This window comes from Dipodomys merriami, unplaced genomic scaffold (assembly GCF_024711535.1).
Source record: "Dipodomys merriami isolate MVZ:Mamm:240054 unplaced genomic scaffold, mDipMer1.0.p SCAF_124, whole genome shotgun sequence".
In the NCBI taxonomy this organism is placed as follows: Eukaryota; Metazoa; Chordata; class Mammalia; order Rodentia; family Heteromyidae; genus Dipodomys; species Dipodomys merriami.
This window is the reverse complement of record NW_027202538.1, coordinates 247,964-270,208: the sequence shown is the minus strand read 5'-3', so window position 1 is coordinate 270,208 and position 22,245 is coordinate 247,964. Positions and strand designations below refer to the sequence as shown.

The 22,245-nt window shown below is 37.4% G+C and overlaps 1 pseudogene; it reads left to right on the top strand.

Moving 5' to 3' along the window:
* Positions 1-2,081: 2,081 nt before the first annotated feature.
* LOC138823878 (U6 spliceosomal RNA) lies at positions 2,082-2,178 on the top strand (annotated as a pseudogene).
* The last annotated feature ends 20,067 nt before the right edge of the window (positions 2,179-22,245 follow it).

The window sequence follows — 22,245 nt, the reverse complement described above, 5'->3', positions numbered from 1 at the left end:
AAAATCATATTTCTTACTATGTTAGACAGATAGGGAAAACATAAAACAACGCATGATAAGGCAGCTATTAGTGACTTTTTAAAATGTACCTTCTTCTTTGATGAAATTTACTTTGTTAGCTAATATTTGTGTTTGAAATATGGGAGGCTGATCTATTTAACACATTTCTGGAAGGCACCTACTAAACAACACAAATGGTGAGGGGTACTATTTCTACAATTTAATGAATGGTTTAACTTGTTTGGTATTAGTGCTGGGTACGTAAATCGACTCTATTGTAACTTGCTCCCTACACTTGAAAACCTTGTAAAGTCACTATCATCTACCTGTCAAGGGTTATTTTGGCAAATGTGATTTTAAATAGTTTATTTGAAAATGAATATACTTTCAGGAGATAAAATGTAGGTTATCATTGGTTTGAGAATGACAACATTTTTATACTACAGAACCTAGTTTTACTGAACTACCAGTGTTTTGAAGCACTAAGGATCTTCCCAGTTAATGTTATTCTAAATTATATTTGACCTCTAAATCAAGTATTCCTAGCCTTGGTAGACCAATTATGGATTTATCATTACAGAAACTATTTTTTGGGGGGGTCCAGTGGTGGGGCCTGAACTCTGGGCCTGGGCACTGTCCCCCAACTCTTCAGCTCAAGGCTAGCCCTCTACCACTTGAGCCACAGCGCCACTTCTGGCTTTTTTCTTTTTGCTTATGTGGTGCTGAGGAATCGAATACAGGGCCTCAGGCATGCAAGGCAAGTGCTCTACCACTGAGCCACCTTCCCAGCCCTACAGAAACTATTTTTTGGCTGCACTGAAATCTTTCATTAATCATTAGGAGAGGAGTACTAAAAATAGTCTTGTTCATTTGTGATTTTGTTCACTCATATGGGCTGGTCATCTGTAAATTGAAAGTTTGAATTACAGTACTTTCTCTCAGATTTTGTGATCTCATCTTTCATTTTAAGTTGCCTTGCATTTCACAATTGATTTCTGCTAATTCTTGTAAGGAATTGGGGTCCTGAAATAATGTAGAAATGAGAAATTGAGATGAGTCTTCAATTATTTTTTAGAAAGATTCACTGTGTGAAATTTAAAATCAGCACATATAAATATAAAATATATAAGTATATATAAAATAAAAATTGTTTTGCATTATTGTGTTGTGGTTAGGGAATCAAAAGCAACTCTGTTTTAAAGTATTATTCCATTATCTCTAGCTCAGTTTTTGGTAGAGTTAGACTTAAAGCTTTAACATTTGTAGATTTACACCCTAGAGCTAAGAGGAAACACTATTATTAAAACATTACCAATTTAAGGCCTAATATCAAGGAGAAACATATGGCCTTCTCCAGGAACTATGGAAATATTTGGTGATAGAAAGTCAGTAGTGTAAATTCCTGCCAGGTTGGATGATAGACATGCTAGAACAGTAGGTAATAATGCATATGAATAATTTTTTCACCTTCTTGGCTTTAGCTACTTTTGAAATGATAAGTATAATAAACAATTATATTTTGATAAAATACCTTCCATTCTGAACAATTCTGTCTGAACTGTTCATCTCTCTATGATCCCTTGTAACTAAGATTAGTTTTGTTCCAGTAAGACAATCTATGCTGTCAGGGTAAGATATTCTGGTTGGTCTGTTCCTACATGGAAGAAGGGTAAAGGTTCAGGTAGACATTTGTCCCATCAAGACCTCATTTGGGAAATTTTAAGCTGCAGAAGTTTAGAAGTAGCTCTTAAGTAAGGCTTACTTTGAATCCATTAGATCTACAAAGCTAACTGAGTTGATAAATAAGTACCTGAAAAGCCATCACCTTTGGACTTAGCTGAAAAGGTTTCAAAATATGATCAAATTTAAAATGAAAATGACAAAATAGACACTGAAAAAAATTGTAAATGTGAGTGATCGACCAAACGATATGTTTTTTTCCACTATACACAGAATTTTAGAGAAATAAGATCAATAGCATTTTTAGGAACAATAAGAGTTCCTTGTTACGAATAGGGAACCATGGATATATGCCTGTATAAAGATTGCATCATTAAGTACTTAAATTTAGAGGGTACTACATGCTTCAGAAGCAGGTCTACCCAAATTACAATACAGAGATTAACATGAAACTTGCACAAAGATGATATGAAAATTTGTGAAGTATTCCATAATTTTCATTCTTCTGATGCAAGAAATGAAAAACAGTTATTAAAAAGTTAATTACAAAAAAAGTGTAAAAATACATGTAATTTATAGACTTAAAGGTTAGTTTGACATCAGTGTATTAATTCTTCACCTTAGAAAGGCCTTTACATAGCATAACCTTTACAAAACTTGAAATTAGATAACATTGTAATTTTATCCCAAAGAAATAAAATAATATAAGGACCTAGGAAAAAAAGAAATCTTAAACTTCTTCTATATGGAATGCAATCTGAAAGGACACATTTATTAATGAACCTATACCTTATATAACAATGTAGAATTCCAAGTAATATATCTAGGAGTGAATGAAATAGATTATGGATATTATACAAACATAGATATACTTTTTTTCAGAAAACTACGAGGAAAAACTTTAGTTTCTATACTATTCATTTCAACAGATAAGTTAAAATTATTTCTGATTTAAAAAAATCACAAACTGCAGAAATCATTATAGATGTATACAAACAACTCTTGAATATATTTTGACATCAAAGTCAGGCAAATCACTTGGAAGAATACCATGGAATCCATGAATTTTTAAAGTAAGATATTGCTGTTGCTTTGTATTGTGAAAAAAAATTAAGGGACACAAAGGATGGACTGGCATTTTTGAAATTTAAGACACTTAACCAAACCATTACGACTTAGGAGAACAATTTGTACAGCCTTCCACAACTTCAAAGAGGTAGTGATACATACTTATCCTTTTGGCAATATTAAATGCAGTTTCTTCCAAGTTTTTCTTCAGACCTGGTTTGATATAATTATTCAAGAGTGTATCTTTTCTATTTCTATTCCTAGCAGCAAGATGCAAGGCAGTCAAGAGGCCTTTAGTTTGGGTATTGGTATCTGCATCATGATGAATTAAGGAAGAAGCCACTCTAATATTATTGTACATATAAGCACTGTGCAGGGTTATCAGCCATTCAGAGTTATTGCATGAATATCTGCCTTGAGCTACCAACTCATGGACAATGTCTAAGTGTCCACTCTAGGCTTCCCAATGAAGAGGGTTATACTCATCCTCATCCCTAGTATTCATCTGGGTGGCCTTTTGGGAAAGTTGTCTACACACAGTAGTAAGCCAATTAATTTCATCATCCCAAAGAATAAATTTGCTTGGATCCTACTCCATTTTTTTTCTTGCAATTGATACCATTTCTCACTTTTTCATCTTGTTCCTCGTCTTTGTCAGAATTTCCTAACCAGAGACTTTGAGTGCAAGTGGGAATGAGATGTCCACGTATTTCACCAAGAGTTCACAATGGTTGAACTGGTCAGAAAAATCTGGTGAATTTCCTGCATATGTTTTTTCACCATGATTTATTTTCTCTTTTTCCATTTTTACTATTTTAAATTATTCTAACTGCATAGTAGGGAATTGATAGAGAGCAGAGGAATGATTTTCCTCAGTATTCAAAAGTACAGACTGAAAATGAGGACCAGTGGGGTCTTCATGTGTAGCTTATTCTAGGAATGAGAAAATAGGAAACAATGTCTTCTATGTCAATGATTTGGGAAATACCATGTTATAGTGTAAAAGAACTCACTATTCAACATAAAAGCTTTAAGAGCTTTCTAATAGCTTTCTAATGATGGTATCCAACATTAGAAAAAATGTATAATGCAGTAGTAAAATAGAAGACCTTTGTATGACTACCTAAATTCATGTTTTTTTTAAATAGCTATACAATTCTGAATTTTTTTTTAATTTTTATTGTGAACATACTGTACAGAGGGGTTACAATTACATGGGCAAGATAATGAGTACATTTCTTATCAAGCATTGTAGCCTCCTCCTTTGTTTACCCTTCACATCCCTTCCCAGCCTCCCCCTGCCTCCCACCCAATCCTGCCCCCACACCAAAGTTGTAAAGTTCGTTTTCGACATGACAACTTGTACTTCTCATTGTTGCACCTGATCCATCTGTATCCTTATTTAAATGAATTGTTTTTCCCAATCCCTTCCTCAAATTTTACCGACATCAAATAGAGAGAAAGCAAAGGTTATACTGTGGGGGAGGGACATACAAAGCAACAAAGAAATAATCTTTTATATGCGTTAGAAACAAATGCATGAAAGACAAAAAACTTTTAAATATATATCTAAGGGTTCATTTTCCTAACATCACACTATCTGACCTTCTCTGCTTGACTCATACATATACTAGAAATTGAAAATAAGGGAAACCATGGGACCTATGCTTATTTGGGCTTGGCTTACTTCACTTAATATAAATATTTCCAAGTCTTTCCATTTCCTAACAAATGGGGAAATGTCATTCTTTCTGATGGAGGCATAGAATTCCATTGTGTATATATACAAACCTTTTCTTGATCCATTCATATACTGAGGGGCATCTGGGTTGGTTCCATATCTTAGCTATGATAAATAATGCTGCAATAAACATAGTTGTGCTGGTAGATTTAATGTGGTCTTGTTTGTAAACATTTGGGTAAATGCCCAAAAGTGGGATTGCTGGGTCATAGGAAAGCTCTATGTGAAGTCTTTTGAGGAACCTCCATAGTGCTTTCCAAAGTGGTTGAACAAGTTTACATTCCCACCAACAATGAATTAATGTTCCCTTCTGTCCACATCCCCTCCAGCATCTGTTGTTGTTAGAGTTCTTGATTTTTGCCGTTCTAACTGGAGTGAGGTGTTATCTCAATGTTGTTTTGATTTGCACTTATTTTATGGCCAGGGATGTTGAGCATTTCTTCATTTGTCTATTGGCCATCCTTCTTTCTATTTCAGAGAAGTTTCTCTTTAAGTCTTTCGCCCACTTATTTAATAGGCAGTTGTTTCTTTGAGGATTTGTTGTTGGGGGGTTTAATTTTTTGAGTTCCAAGTATATTTTAGATATGAGACCCTTGTCTGTTGTATGGCTAGTGAAGATCTTCTCCCAATCCGTGGGCTTTCTGTTGATCTTGCTAGCTATGTCCTTTGCCATGCAGAAGCTCTGCAACTTCATGCAATCCCATTTGTCCATCCTTTCTTTGATTTGTTGTGTTTCCAGGTCTCTATTAAGAAAAATTCGGCCTGAGCCAAGGAGACCTAAGGTTTCTCCTATTTCATTCTGTAATGTTTTCAGAGTGTCTGCATTGACTTTGAGGTCTTTGATCCATTTGGAGTTGATTCTGGTGCAGGGTGATATATAAGGACCTAGCTTTAGTTTTCTACAAGTAGTTAACTAATTTTGCCACACCATTTACTGAAGGGGCTGTCCTTCTTCCATTCTAATTTTTAGCTCCCTTATCGAAGATTAGATGGCTATAGGTCTGTAGGTTCATTTCTGGGTTTTCAATTCTATTCCATTGGTCCTGAAATCTGTTCTTAATACCAAGCTGTTTTGATTACTATGGCTTTATAGTAGAGTTTGAAATTTGGTATTGATATTCCTCCAGCAGTGTTCTTTCCGTTGATGAGCGTTTTTGCTATTTGGGGTCTTTTATTGTTCCATATGAATTTTTGGATTGCCTCTTCTATTTCCTTGAAGAATGAGGTTGGAATTTTGATAAGTATCGTGTTGAATTTGTAGATAACCTTGGGAAGTATTGCCATTTTCATGATGTTAATCATTCCAATCCAGGAGCATGGGAGATTTTGCCATTTTTTAAGTTCTGTTTTGATTTCCTTTTTCAAGATTTTGAAGTTTTCTTCATAGAGGTCCTTCACTTCTTTGGTAAAGTTAATTCCTAGGTATTTTACTTTTTGTGGGGCTATTACAAATGGAGTTATTTTCCTAATTTCAGCCACACTTTCCTCATTGCTGGCATACAGGAAAGCCATTGATTTTGGGGGATTAATTTTATACCTTTCTACTTTGCCAAAGTTTTGAATCAGTTTGAGTAATTTTGGTGTGGAGTCTATGTGATTCTTTAAATACAAGATCATGTTGTCTGCAAAGAGGGAGAGTTTTATTTCTTCTTTCCCTATTTGGATACACTTTATGTCTGCATCTTGTCTTACTGCTGTAGCTAGACATTCTAATACTAGATTGAAGAGAAGTGGAGAGAGTGGACATCCTTGTCTTGTTCCTGAATTAAGAAGAAATGGCTTTAATTTTTCACCATTATGTATAATGCTGGCTTTAGGTTTGTCATATACAGTCTTTATTCTGTTGAGGAATGTTCCATCGATTCCTAATTTTTCCAAAACCTTCATCATAAAGGGGTGTTGGATCTTGTCAAATGCTTTTTCTGCATCTATTGAGATAACCATGTGGTACTTACTCTTGCCCCTGTTGATGTGATGAATAATATTAATTGATTTGCGTATATTGAACCAGCTTTGCATCCCTGAAATGAATCCTGTTAGATCGTGGTGTATGATTTTTTGGATGAATTGTTGAAGTCGGTTGGCCAAAATTTTGTTGATAAATTTTGCAACAATGTTCATCAAGGAAATGGATCTATAGTTCTCTTTATTTGATGAGTCCCTGCCTGGTTTTGGGATGAGGGTTATGCTGGCTTCATAGAATGTGCTTGGTAGTGAACTTTCTCTTTCAATTTCATTGAAGAGTTGGAGGAGTATTGGTGTGAGCTCTGCTTTGAAGGACTGGTAGAATTCCGCTGAAAAACCATCTGGTCCTGGACTTTTCTTAGCTGGAAGGTCTCTTATTGCTTTTTCTACTTCAGTGCTTGATATGGGCCTGTTAAGCTGGTTGAATTCATCTTGGTTTAGTTTTGGGATGTCAATATTTTCTAAGACAAGGTCCATTTCTGTCAAGTTCTCAAACTTATTAGCATAAAGTTTTGAGAAGTATTCTCCTGTAATGTTCTGAATCTTGGTTGTTTCTATGGTGATGTTTCCATTCTCATCTCTGAGTTTATTTATTTGGGTGTATTCTTTTCTTTTTCTGATAGATTTGCTAAGGGTCTGTCAATTTTGTTAATTTTTTTTGAAGAACCAACTCTTTGTTTCGTTGATTCTTTCTAAAGTTTTTTTGGATTCTAATTCATTTAATTCTGATTTAATTTTAATTATTTCTTTCCGTCTACTGGATTGGGGTTTATCTTGCTGCTATTTTTCATGGAGGTTTAGATGTGTCACTACTTTGTTGGTTTCAGATCTCTCCAATTTGATGTTGTAGGAGCTCAGAGCTATAAAATAGCCTCTGTGTACTGCTGTGTCCCAGAGGAGCTGGTTATTTGTGTGCTCATTTTTGTTGAATAGCATGAACATTTGAATTTCCTTCCTAATCTCTTCCATGACCCACTCGTGATTCAGCAGTGAGTTGTTCAGTCTCCATGTGATAACCAGACTTTCTTTGTGGCTTTTGGTGTTGAGTTCTAATTTTATTCCCTTGTGGTCAGAGAGAATGCAAGGTATAACTTCAATGTTTCTGAATTTAGACAAGTCTGCTTTGTGGACTAAAATGTGGTCTATTTTGGAAAATGTTTCTTGTGCTGCTGAGAAAAACATGTATTCTGTTGCCGCTGGGTGAAATATTCAGTAGATATCTGTTAAATCTAGTTGATATATGCAGCTGTTTAGGTCTGTGTTTTCTCTGTTGAGTTTTTGCCGAGTTTATCTATCTAGTGGAGAGCGTGGTGTGTTAAAATCCCCAACAATTAATGTCTTTTGATTTATATGGGATTTGAGGGAAAGTAGTGTTTCTTGGATAAATGTGAGTGCTCCATTGTTTCATGAGTAGATATTTAGAATTTAATATCATCTTGAAGTAGAGATCCCTTAATTAATATTTAGCATCCTTCTTTATCCCTTCTCACGAATTTTAATTTGAGTCTATTTTATCCGATATTAGGATTGCAACTCCCGCCTATTTATGGGAGCCGTTTGCTTAGTAGATTATGTTCCAACCTTTAACATTGAAAATGTGTTTGTTTTTACAGGCAAGATGTGACTCCTAGAGGCAGTAGATAGAAGGATCTTGTTTTTTATTCCAACTAGACAGTCTATGTCGCTTAATTGGAGAGTTCAGTCCGTTAACGTTAAGAGAAAGGTCTGAGAGGTATTTGGGAGTTCCTGCCATGTTATCTACCTTCTTGGGGGCTGCAAAAACTGGGTTCTTCCTATGGTTCTTGGATTCTCAGTTTGGGTGCAGTTTCTTGGCATTTATTGTGGTCTCCTTGGTTTTCTATGTGTAGGACATTTTTAAGAATCTTTTGTAGGGCTGGTTTGGTGGAGATGTATTGTTTCAATTTTTCTTTGTTATGGAAGGTTTTTATTTGGCCTTCATTTATGAAGGAGAGTTTAGCTGGGTACAATATTCTTGGTTGATAGTTGTTTGTTTTTAGGGCGTGGCATACAACATTCCAGGCTCTTCTGGCTTTGATTGTCTCTGCTGAGAAATCTGAGGTGATTCTAATTGGTTCACCTTTATAGGTGATCAATCTTTTCTCCTTGACAGCTTTAAGGATCTTTTCCTTGGTCTATGTTGATCCTGTGGATTGTGATGTCATGGTGGGATGTCCTATTCTGGTCTGGTCTGTTTGGAGTTCTAAAACCTTCGTGTATCTGAATAGGTCTATCTCTTTGCATGTTTGGAAATTTCTCTGCTAGGATCCTGTTAAACAATTTTCTTAGGCCATTAACTCTTGTTTCTAGGTGCTCTTCTACACCCATTACCCTTAGATTAGGCCTTCTGATGGTGTCTTCCAAGTGTTGGATAGATCTATCATATTTCTTGGACTTGTCTTGGATGGTTGTATGTTCTTTCTCTATAATATCTAGGCTATCTTCAAGCCCTGAGATTCAATCTTCTTTACCTCCTTAATTTGATGTTCAGTGTTTATTCTCAGATCACTTGGTTGTTTGGTTATGGTTTCCTTGGATTCCCATTCCTTCTGTTGGGTTCCATTCATCATTCCCTTTGTGGTATCCCTGACTTTCTTCAGCTCTTTGTTAATGGATTCCATGTATGCCTTTAGTGATCTTGTGTATTCTCTTCCGGCTGTCTCAATTTCTGTATTACTCTTTGATTGACTTCTTCCCGTTTGTGCTTTTCCTGTAGTTCTCTTTGAGTGTTCTCAGCCTGCTAATGCCGTTCCTGCCTTTCTATTTGAGTATTCTCAAGCTGCTTATGCAAATCATGTATCAGTTTTTGAGTAGCTTCCTCACGCTTATGATATTCCTGTATGAACTTTTGGATTGCCTCCTGGCTCTCCCTACACGTTCATACAGTGTCGCTACCGCCTTGACCAGCAAGGAAGACGCGACACCGGACTCTTCTCTCTGCAGTTTATTCAGGACCTTTGAGTAATCTTCTGACCCCAACCCCGGGGAGAATTCCCCACAGCCTTAAGTACCCACTGGGTAGCCAACCCTGATACACCACGTGGGAACCACCAATAGGTTCATGTGCATGGAAGCAAGCCAGATTCTTTGCCTTAGCCATATAAGGAGTTGTTTACCACGAGAGCACTCGCCATCGGGAAGGTGGAGGGCGGAAGCAGGCGCCATCTTCCAGGTGCGGCCTCTCGCAGCTCTCTACAATACAGAGTCCTTTGTATGCTTTCAATCTTTTCATTTCTCATGTTGCCAGCAGTGTCTGTAGAGCTATTTGTGAATTTTCCTTTGGATTATTCATTATCTGTTCTGTCCCCTGATTATCAAAGTTGGGAATTTAGATAACCGGATTTGCAATTTTTCTTGTGTTTTTCCGGCTTACTCTGCCCATTTGAGGTAAAAATAGCACCAGTTTTGTGCTAGAACAAAGGCAAGCATCAACCCAAGTCTGAATTTGCACAGTCAGTCTACAGATACAATTTAGTTCGATAGATCCATCTATTCAACATCAAACAAAAATACATTAATGGGCTACGAACCGCAAAGAAGAATTTGGAAGACCTGTAATGATTAGGGTTAGGGAGAGATGTGGATAAAAAATAGGAATAGATTGATGTGGGGAGGCTCAGGGAGAGTTAACTAAGTCCTAATCTCAAAGCAGGAAATAGGTTGGGTAGGATGAAAGTAGAGAGAGTGAATAAAAGAAGAAAGGGAACGGGAAAATAAAAGACCAGAAAAAATAGAAAGGTAAAAATTAATAACATTATGTAGATGCGATAACAATCTATTTAGATAAGAAGGTGAATTTATTGAGATAAGGGGAGGGATATAAAGGAGATGTGAAAAACTTAAAAATAAAAATGCTTAAAATATTATATAGGTATAAAGAGGTAGTACTGCTATTTAGGAATTTAAGTCTTAACGGTTTTGAATTCAGTGATAAATTTGTGGATTAAGTGTCTACCCAATGTGGGTAGGGTCTAATAGTCATCTAAGGGTTTATCTGAGGATGTGCAGTACAAGAATTAAGTCACATAAAGAAGAACGAAAGAGAGGAGAAGGTGAAAAAGATAAGAAAGGAAGAAGAGAAAGATGAGAATTTCAGTAGAGCTAAGCAAAAAACAAAAAGATAATTTAAAAAGACAAAAAAAAGAGAAAGAAAACCAAAAAAGAAAGAAAAACGCACACTCACTTATTCGTAAAATAAAAATTATATGAGGGAAAAAAAAGTTTCTGGAAAACAATTTTTTTTCAAAAAAGGCAAAGATTGAAGATTAAAAAAAAAAGTTTTAGAAAAAAAATTTATAGAAGGTACCAAAAATAAAAAATGAAAAAAAAGAAGAAGACGAAAGAAAAAAAAAAGTTCTTTAATTATTTTTGGAGGAGTGGGAAAAGTCTTGTATCTCCCTTGGGTCTGTAACCAGCCTCTTGTTGGAGTCTCTGGTCTGCATGTGGTCCTGTGCCTTGGTTGGTTTCTTAAGTCAGTTTGTTCGAACAGGCAGAAAAATGCTCTGCTTTACCCAGGATTTGGCGATCCTCTTCCCAGGCTGGTTCATTGGGAGGCAAATCTGCTTTGAGTGTCAGAAAAGAGGGGGAAGCAGTGATGAGGCTAGGTTCTGGTTAGAATTGAGGCCTTTCAACAAACACTAGCTTTTCCCGGGGGCTAGTTTGTGAAAACTCACAGAGCCCAGCCTGGAGCCATTCTCATGGTTTCTGTTTACTGAATTTCAATTGATTGCCCAGGCTGCTAGAGTTAGGGGCAGCCTCTGGCTCTGATTACCCAGTGGAGAAAGCCACTCCAAGGGCTGGCGCCGGAGCTGGGTGACTTTTCCCTGGGTGGAGCTGAGTCTGGCAGGTCATGCTGCCATTAAGTTCTTGTTACCTGCTAAATGACTAATTTTATTCGAAGGCCTGAGTTAGAGCTAGCAGCTCCTCCGAGCTTTGTCGGTATACAAGATGGAGATCTCCGGTGCTGGGGGGGGGTGGCCTTCCCTCCTCTGCTCCCTGAGAAGGAGTGAGGATGTCAGGCTTCTACTCACACTGAGTCTTGGTTCCTGGATCGTCTCTGTTCTGCAAACTGCAGGATGAAGATGTCCGCTCTTTGTCGGTTCTTGCTTGTGTTGAGTAGAATCTGCTCACCTGCAGTGTCTGGCTCCTTCGTCCTGGAACTCTCTGTGACTCAGGTAGGCTCCTGCGCTTGCCCACCATCGCCATTGCTGCCACCCCCGCGGCGGCTGCTGGCAAGAGCTCAAAAGTGTCTACTTGCCTGGGTTTCCCCTCTCTGGCCTAGCTCTCTATCCTGTGATGGCACACTTCTTGTAATTCTCTGGCTTAGGACTGTTCACTGGAACTCTAAATCTGCTTTTTATTGGAGAGCTTACTTAGACTCCAGCTTTTCCTCCGCCATCTTCCCGGAACTCCCAATTCTTGTTTTTTTTTTTTTTTTTAATACACTTGTTTTCATCTACAAATAGTCCTGTCTATTGTCTTCAGGTGATTTTGATGATTGAAGATGCTTAATGAGAAGTCAAAATGTATTAGTAGTCCTTTGCTATCAATTAAATTTCACTTTTTCTTCTTGGAGAATATAATGATCAAAGCAATAGTTCACAATCAGCAAGCAATAGTTCAGAATCATGGTTCAACTGCAAGTGAATCACCAGTAAGTAATCCGCGATTCCATTTTCCACATAGTTTTGTCACAGATACAATCTGCCTGCCTTCTCTAGTTGATTTCCTAGCCTGGACATATTCCTTCATTGTACGGGAAAAGTGTAATTCACCTGATTTCAGTCAGATCTGTTAGTAGAATTATCAAGTATTTAGATTTTTTTTTTTATTAACTTAGTTGTGGGGCCTGAACTCTGGGCCTGGGCACTGTCCTTTAGCTCTTCAAATCAAGGCAAGCGCTCTACCACTTGAGCCATAGAACCACTTCTGGATTTTTCTATTTGTGTGGTGCTGTTTTGGGAAATGGCAGAGCAGAAGGTGAAATGATGCAACCAAAAATATAAAAGCAAAATAAATTAGGATAATTATGGAGCAACCATATTGTCTATAAGAACCATGAAAGAGAAAGAGGAAGAGATATAGATGTGCAATGACCGAACTAGCCACAAAAACCATGCTTCTAATCAATTTACAGAGCAAACAATTTTTTAATTTTTTAAAAGAGACGGAAATAATATTTATATATAGAAATTAGTAAATACATTTTAGTCGCCTACATAAAGAGAATAATCTTAATCCTTGGGCTGGGAAGGTGGCTCAGTGGTAGAGTGCTTGTCTTGCAGCTTACTACAGTGCAGAGACAACTTTCCAAAAAGGCCACTCATATGAATACTAGGGATGAGGATGAGTATACCCCTCTTCATCTGGAAGCCTAGAGTGGACACCTAGACATTGTCAATGAGTTGGTATCTCAAGGCAGATATTCATGACATAACTGTGAATGGCTGGACACCCCTGCACAGTGCTTATTTGTGGAACATATTGCAACAGCACACACACGCCCACACACACACACACACACACACACACACACACACATCATCATCATCATCATCATCAGATTTCTTCTTAAGTATTTTTGTGTATGATCTTAAGAAGAAATTTACATTACTAACTTGAATTTCTGACAGGATAATATCATCACTGTACATCTTGCTTCTATATTCTCAGTTTTAAATTAATATCTAAGTATGTGCCTTACATAAGTACAGGAAAAAGTAGGAGCCACACGGGTGGCTCAGGTCTTTAATCCTACCTAATAAGAAAGATGAAATCTGATGATTGTGCTTTGAAACCAGACAAAAAACGTCCATTACATTCTCATTTGAAAGTAACCAACAAAATCTAGAAATGGCGCTGCAGTATAAGCAGTAAAATGCTAGCCTTGAGAAAACTAAAACAAAAAAAATAACAAATTCTGGGACAGAGCCAGGCCCTGAGTTCAAGCTCTAGCATTACCTCCAAACTAATGAATGAAAGAATGAATGAATGAATGAATGAACTAAAAATAAATTAAGTGGTCACATGTGGAGAGACAGGTAAAATGTAACAACCGTGGTGACTGGATTATGTATTATTTTGTAATAAGTTAAATTATCATTTTTCCTAATCACTAATATTTTATTTGAACTTTTTTGTACAATGAGCCCTGAATTTGGCATGCATGTATATGTGTGTGTACATGTGCACACATGTGGGTGTATGTGTGTGTGTGTGTGTGTGTGTGTGTGTGTGTGTGTGTGCTGTTGCAATGTTGCTTGCCAATGTAGACAGAGTGAGGCTAAAAAGAGCTGTGTTGCAATGTTGTTATTTATCAATGTTCCGTCCTGTCATTTCAGTGGAACCACCCTTCTGTACATTTTATTTGTCAAATAATAACATCATCATAATCAAAGCATTTACATCATTAAGTTAGATAAAAGAGATCACTTTCAGCTCTTAGTATATATTAGTTAAGAAGATACACATATAATTATGTAGTAAGTTATTGCTGTAAGATGACTGTCAGGACAAAATATGTATTTGACCTCTTAAATTGGATATATTTTTAAGAAATACTCATGGAGTGATTTTGACCAACTTGACCAAACAAGTATTACAAGATATGTATTGTAAATGTTTTTTTCTTTTATGCATTTGTTTCTAACACATTTATAAGATTATTTCTTTGTTGCTTTGTATGTCCCTCCACCACAGTATAACCCCTGCTTTCACTATATTTGATGTCGGTATAATTTGTGGAGGAGAAGGGGAAAAACAAGTCGTTTAAGGATACAGGTGGACCCATTACAACAATAAGTACAAGTTGTCATGTCGAAAACGAACTTTACCACTTTGGTGTGGGGGGGAGGATTGGGTGTTCAGGCGGGGGAGGCTGGGAAGGGATGTGAAGGGTAAACGAAGGAGGAGGCTGCAATGCTTGATAAGAAATGTACTCATTATCTTGCCCATGTAATTGTAAGCCCTCTGTACAGTATGTTCACAATAAAAAATAAAAAATAAAAAATAAATATGATTCTCACTTGTCAGCCTCCTTAGTAGCTAGGGTTACAAGCATGAGCCACTGGCGCCTAGCTATATAATTAATTTTTACACATTTATGAAGTATGAAGTGGTAATCCCATTCATTTATATGTTGTTTAATGATCAAGCTACATCATATCCATTAATTTTTGCATGTAACACTTCTTTATAGTGAGAATGCTCAAAAACTTTTCTTCTGGCTATGGTGATATATCTATTCTTAACTATAATAACTTTGCTTCTTGTAGTATAAAATTAATATATTTACTTTTAGTCATGGAAGTCTGCTAATTAATGTTATATCAAACATGAATTGTAAAGTGAAAGAAATTCATAGTTCCATTACATGTTTAAAGAAAATGATTATGCACTTTTTCAATTATATTTCTTTGGAATGTGTAATATTCTTTGATTTCACTTAAAATTGGTAACAATTATATTATATCAAATTGATTCAAACTTGTATTTGAAAATTGCACACAGCACAAATATACTTCCACTTTCTTCTAACACATAATTAAAATAACAGTATAGGAAAGTTTGGTGTTAGCTGTTCATGTGTAGAATCATACAAACTGAGGATGCTAAGTCCTGAATATTTTAGTTCAATACCAGTCCAAACAGACAAAAATGTGAAAACTTATCTCCAATTATCTAGCAGGAAGCAGAAGGTGAAGATGTGGCTCAAGGAATGGCGTGTCATAAGCCATGAGCACAAAATACAACAGAGACAATTAAACATTGAGTTCAAGCCCTAAAAATGGAATATACACACAAAAGACAACAACAAAAAAGTAGTATAAACATCAATAATAAAGACAAAACTAGTAGAAAAGATCATGAGAAATGTTGTGTGAACATCTGGAAGTCAGAAATCATTTGCTCGAATTTTGATTCATTAGAGGTAAAAGTCACAGTATAATTTTAACAATCTCATTGAAGTCATTTATGTTGAAACCTGGCTATTGGGTAACATGTGAAAGAGCAGACTGGATTTCCTGACATAGTAGACATTGCCTGAAACTATACACCATCCCACTCTGCAAAAATCTAAAATCGTGCCTGTTAATTTCAAAAGAACCTCATGGTAGAGACTTTTTGGTCCACACAGACTGGGGTCCTTATTTTGTGGCTTCAGACCAGTGCTTTTTTAAATAACCACTCCTGTTTTACTCCCCTTCACTGGTGAAACTATACCCTAAGCTGGCACCAAGCCACTCCCTAGAATAGGGCAAGAGCATTTGCTGATGCTCTTCCAACTTCTCTCTGTGGCTCTGGATATCCAGACTCTTGTAGCTAGGATGGGTTACTTTGATGTCCAGGTTGCCTCAAACTGGAGATAAACATGTAATGGATATGTCAACCTGAGTTAGTTTCAAACTATGATCTTCAGATCTGAGCCAATATGCTCAGCCCATTATTTCCAGTAAGTTACTTAATCTTTCTGACACTCAGGTTCTTCCTGTGTGGAAAGTGAAAAGAATTACTTTGTGGACCTATGAATCCAGTGGGAGTTATGACTAGGTGCAGAAAGTATAAGTGTTCAGGATGAGTGGACTGAGTCTGACACTCTCATAAAACTACTAGTATTTATATTGAAATGAATTCCATGAATTGGAAACAAGAGGTGTTTTTCTGTTCTTGTTTATCCTTTTATGGACATTGAAGGAGCCACAGAAATTCAAGGAGAAAAGGCAAACCAATGCAGCAGTTGTACTCTGTACATATTATATTCACAATGAGCTAAACTTGTGGACAGGGACAGGATGGAAAACCAGAGAGAGAACAAAGTGATGAGATTGTCAAACAAGAAGTGAACTCATTAGCGGCTTATAAAATGGTGATCTGTATATACACTACCTTAACAAAAACCATTTGAAAAATCCAGGTTGATGATTCTCTATTCCAGTTTTTGTAGAGGTCCTTAAGACTTAGGTTCACCTGGAGTTTTTGAAGGTCACATTATATGATAATTAATGTAGAACCAGAATCTCTTAAGAAATGTTATAAAAAGTATTTCATTCTTAGTATCTCTTTCTCTTTGTGTGGCGATACTATATGTTGTCAGATCTAAATTTTTACTTTTTGTTTTTAGTACTTGTCAGGTATTGAATCCTTCTTAAAGCTTTGTGACAAAGGTCTGCTATATCTTGGCAACCTGCCCCTAACTAAAATGGTAATTAATCTTTGAAATTAATGTACTTGAGTATTTGTTTTATTTATTGATTTAATTTGTGGGTGGTGCTGAACTCTGGGCCTGGTTGCCATCCCTCAGCTCTTCAGCTCAAGTCTAGTGCTCTACCACTTGAGCCACAGTACCACTTCTACCTTTTTCTGCTTGGGTGGTGCTGAGGAATCAAACCCAGGGTCTTGTGCATTCAAGGTAAGCTGTCTACAACTGATCCACCTTCTCAGCTCTTATGAGTGGTACGTTTGTGCACAGGTCTATCAAGCAAATCTATTGAGCAAATGTATTCAATTGCCACTAGACATATTCAAAATTATGAATTATCTGATATTTTATTGAATAAAACTCTTATCATTGATACTAGGAAGTGTTTGTTTCCCTATACTAAAAACATGGAGGAGGGTTTTTAAACTAAAACTACAAAATAAATTTTAAGATCTTGTTGCTAACAAATGTGTCCAGGTGTTATTACATGAAACAGAAAATTCAAAATGTTTTTTTTCATGAATACAGAGATCAAAGGTCTTATAATTCTTATTTCAAGATGCAAATTAAAGGGGAAAAACAGTCAGGAGGTAAAATTTATATTGAATGTTAATAGTTAAAGAGGAAAAGAAGATCCTAGATGACAAATTAAAGACAAAGCAATATCAGATCACCATATGCTCAAAATTAAATAAGAAGGTTTAATTGAAAAATTGAGCTGGAATGTGCACATCAGGCAAAAGCAAGAAATCAGAGCTTACCACCAACATAGAAACACCATAATGCATATCTCACAAAAAGGAAAAAAGTTCCTTGTCCTTGATTTCAATGATACATATAACCCCCCATACACGCACGCACGCACGCGCACACACACACACACATACACATACACATGAATGTATGCAACAGCTCAACCTACTCACATCCATTCAACATGAATCAAAGATCTTCCTATAATATTTGGAACTTTAAAAGTTTCTAGTCTTGGAAATAATTGATAACAGATGCATAAGCAAATATTTTCTGAATAACACTCTGTTATGTAAATGAGAATTTCTGATGCTTATATCTACTTAAAATATCTCTGAATCTCGGAAGAATTAAACAAGAGACAATACGAATTTGGGACTATACTTCTACTAGCTATTTTGCAAAGGCTTAATAAGAAGTTATGAGAGCCAATATTAAATACCAAATTAATACATTAATACATGTGTAAGTGAAAGACAGTTATCAGAGACCTATGCTGCCTCCAATTCTCAGCAGGCTTCACACTGTGACAGCTTTGATTCTGCTGTGCCAGGCCCAAAGTTCTTTTCCCTAGAGCAGGGGCCCTGCTGGGCTTGGGAATGGGGTCTGTGTGGAGAGGGAGGAGGTCACAGGGGAGGCCAAGCTTTGGTTGGGGCTAAGGGCGGTGGGGAGAGGATGGTGGGGAGGCCCTGACAGAGGTTGTGAAGGGAGGAAGAGGCAGTTGGGTAAGAGCTCATGCAGCAGCAGCCCTAAAGGCAGATAGGTTCTGGGGAGTGTCTGTGAGGTGTTGAATTTGGGGTGAATTTGCTAGGGCTTGTTTGTTTGGTGAGGAGAGGAAGAAGTCTCCAGTCCCAGCCAAACAGATAATGAAAAATGAGACAACCAATGCATGAAGAATTTCAAGAACAAAGGCAGGGACTTATAGGTAACCTCTAGGGGCAGTGAGGACAGCAAGGTTGGGCCTGTGGTTGTCATGCCTCCCTTGATGCGCTTGGAAGTGAGGGCCAGCTCTGCTGTGGGCTAGGCCTGGCTCTTGCCTTGAAGCAGGCACCAGGAATTGTCAGCACAGCCTCAGCCTGCCCCAAGGAGGTGGCCTGTTGTGGGTGCTGTAGCCTGGGCAGTTGCTAGGAGGCTATACACAGAAGGGCAGAGGTAGTATGGCTGGTAGGCTCTGCTCCAGCCCAGCCAAGCTCAGGGCCACTTGGGAAGTTCCAGCTCTGGATCATGATCAGGAACTGCTCCAGACAATTAGGGCCTTTGCAGACCTGTACAGTGGCTGCCACGTGTGGGTTGTGAACCTCCTTAGAATAGCCGAGGAGTCTCAATGGAGAGGTACATTTGCTTCTGTGCCTCTCCCATCTTCTGGATTCCTGCTCTCCTCCTGCCTCCTGCCATGTCCAACTACAGGAGTCAATGTCTCCAAGCCAATGAGAGGCCATCCCGGAGATGTTCACAGGACTTTCCAGGCTGCTTCACCATGAATGCAGAGCTCACAGGGTGCCATCTTCCAGGCAAAGCATACCCCCATTTCAGCTTGGCGATCCCTGCCTAGAGGACCACAAACTGCATTCTTACACAGAAATCCAGGGGTACACAAAGCTCTCCTGCTCAGGTGTGGAGCAGCTGTGGAGCCAACTGCAACATCTTGATTGATTATCTAAAAAGAAGAGGAAAAAAGCTTCATTGTCCCAGATACAGCTGCCCCTGGGGTTCTCTGTGTACACTAGTTTTGTGCATAGATAACGATCCCCAAAGACCACCACGAAGCCAGTCTCATGTGACCACATTGGAGACATTTATTGCAAGCTCGAGCCTGGACTCACAACTGTCACCATTGCAGTGGGTCAGAGTTGAGAGCCCTGACCCTTCAGTTAACTGGGTAATCTTATAACAATCTTATTAGCTATCCAGTGCAGGCTAAGCAATAAACAATAATTTGTGGAGGAGAAGGAAAAAAAACAAAACGATTAAATAGGGATACAGGTGGACCCATTGCAACAATGAGATGTAGAAGTTCTTATGGAGAAAAACGAACTTTACAACTTTGTTGGAGGGGAAGGGGGGAGGACGATTCCATGAGGGGGCAGGGAGGAGGATGGGAAGGGATGGGAGGTTGAAACAAAGGAGGAGGCTACAATGCTTGATAAGAAATGTACTCATTATCTTTCCCATGTAATTGTAACCCCTCTGTACAATGTTTTCACAATAAAAAAGTAAAAAAAAAAATTAAAAATTAAAAAAAAATCTGTAGCTTTAGGTACTTCCTGTCATCCGCTGATGGCTATTGCTAGGGGAGTTATGGGCAGAACGTTATTGTGATATTTCACGTTTTTTCCAGGAACCTGAGTTCTAACTTTCAGTAAAAGTCTACTTACAATGGGTACTTTCAGTAAAGGTCTTCACAATGGATACTTTCAGAGTATTTGGAGTTTAAGTCTAGATTGCCTGTACTTTGGCAAAAACTTCTCACTAGGCGTGTGTGTGTATGTGTGTGTGTGTGTGTGTGTGTGTGTGTGTGTGTGTGTGTGTGTGTGTGTGTGTGTGTGTGTGTTATGTGAGAGAGTCAGACACAGCTGAGGTTTGGGGTAAATACTCTTGCCCTTCAGCATTGAGTTTTGGTATCTATTGTTAGTCCCACCTCCCCAATTTTGAGTTCTAAAGTTGTCCTTCTAAATACTTTTATCCTTTGATCTTCTTGATATTCAGATTCCTAAGGTCTGCTTATGAACTTCAACATTTGCTTCATGAAGGTGAAGTCTTTCTTCTAACATTTATGAAGCACTTTGCTCTCTTTAAATGCAGTTTGTGCTGTGTTAGTGCTTTTACTTAGCCCAGACTGTGGTGGCCCAGGCTGTGCCTTGTTAATTCTGAGATCAGTTTAGGCCAATATGAGATACTATACTTGTCAGTATATCAGTGAAAGAAGTTCAGCATCTTAATTGAAACAATTTCCTGGCTGTAAATACAAAAAAAATCCAGTGATAAAAATGTACAATCTGTTGTTTTTATTTAATTGTGCACAATTGTAATGAAAAAAAATCTTTATACTAAAATGAGTATTTGTAATGGGAAAAAATAAAATGTTATAAATCTTAAAAATCGATCAAATACCAAAAGAAAAAGAAAGACACTAATCAGGAATGAAGGGAAAATGTAGTGTTTAATAAATAAATGAAATGTTTGAGATTCATATCCAAAAAGAAAATAAGAAGGAAAATAAAGAGGAAAGTCACTGAGATCCTATCTTACACACCAGAATAGCTATCACCACTCAAATAAATAAAATGCTGGAGAGGCTGAAATAAATCAGGAACTATATTTGGTTTTGTGGCATTGTATACTAGTGCAAACCATAGGGATATCTTAATGGAAGTTTACACAATATCAAAAAGACAGATATGTTGATGTCCTTTACCGCATTTGGATACATATTGAAGGAATATAAATCAACATGAAGATCCATGTTCATGGCAGCAATATTCACAGCAACCAAGCTGTGTAATCAACCTAGATGCACCAGAAAGAGGGAATGAAGAAAATGTGCTATTCATAGCTGTGAACATGTTCTGGTATATGAGAAGTGAATGTTTCTACTGTATCATTGCTAAATATTTTGAATATATTCCTAATCCTACTTTCACTACGTTTTGTGGCATTGTGTTTTTGCTTTAATGAGGAATGTCCATATTGATTTTCAGACCAGTTACAATAGGGTGAAGATATCCTATAATATGTGGATATTAGATCAAAATTTAAATATATCAATGAACACATAGAGGACCATCATATATAGTTTATAATTTGAACCAATTTTAAGAAGGCAACAGTTGGGGAAAACGACGCTTTTAGAAGCTTAACAAATTCACAGACATGGAAAAATACAAAAACATGTGAAACTAATTACTGCTAATAGTAAAACATTTTTCTCAAGTTTTAACAATGAAACTATTAAAATAATACTTAATAACATGAAATAAATATGCCATAGAAGAAAATGTACCATAGATATACGTTTCCCCATAATTTGTTTTACTTTATAACAAATGGATTAGAAGAAAGTGTAATTATATGTCTGAAGATGCTAACACTTTCAAGTGTCATTGATTGAATCCAGCAAAGGAAAGTAACAGAGAAGTAGAGAGTAAGAACAACCTGGGGTATGGATAAAGATACTCAGTAGAACTTTGTGAGGAAAGACTGTGCTCCGTTTTCCTGATCAAAATAGAGCTAGGACAGCTAACTTTTGACAGAACACTTGTAATGTAGAGTAGTGGAGTTAGTAATTTAGGTAGTAATTTATTACTTTTATTCCCTAATCTTATGATGTGATTCCCAAATGATGTGAGTGATACTAGATTTTCTTTTTTTGGGGGGGGGGTCCGGTTGTGGGGCCTGAACTCTGGGTCTGGGCGCTGTCCCTCAGCTCTTCAGCTCAAGGCTAGTGCTCTAACATTTGAGCCACAGCGCCATTTCCACCTTTTTTCTTTTTGCTTATGTGGTGTTCAGGAATCAAACCCAGGGCCTCAGGCATGCAAGGCAAGATCTCTACCACTCACCCACCTTCCCAGCTCCCTGATTCTAGATTTTCTGAGCCCTTTTTTTCACCAAAAGTTTCTAATTCCTCACACTGCCAATGGTTCTTTTGTTACTCTCATTTCTCCTTGTTTCTGAACTAAACTCCTGTAACCTTTTGGTTCATGAGAAAGAGCTGGAGAATATGAGGATGGCTTGGAGTCTGAGCTAACGTCCACCAGTTTGGAGGATCTGGTAAAGAACTTCCACCTGGGTCTCAGAATCTGATATTAATTGACCTCTTTGGAAA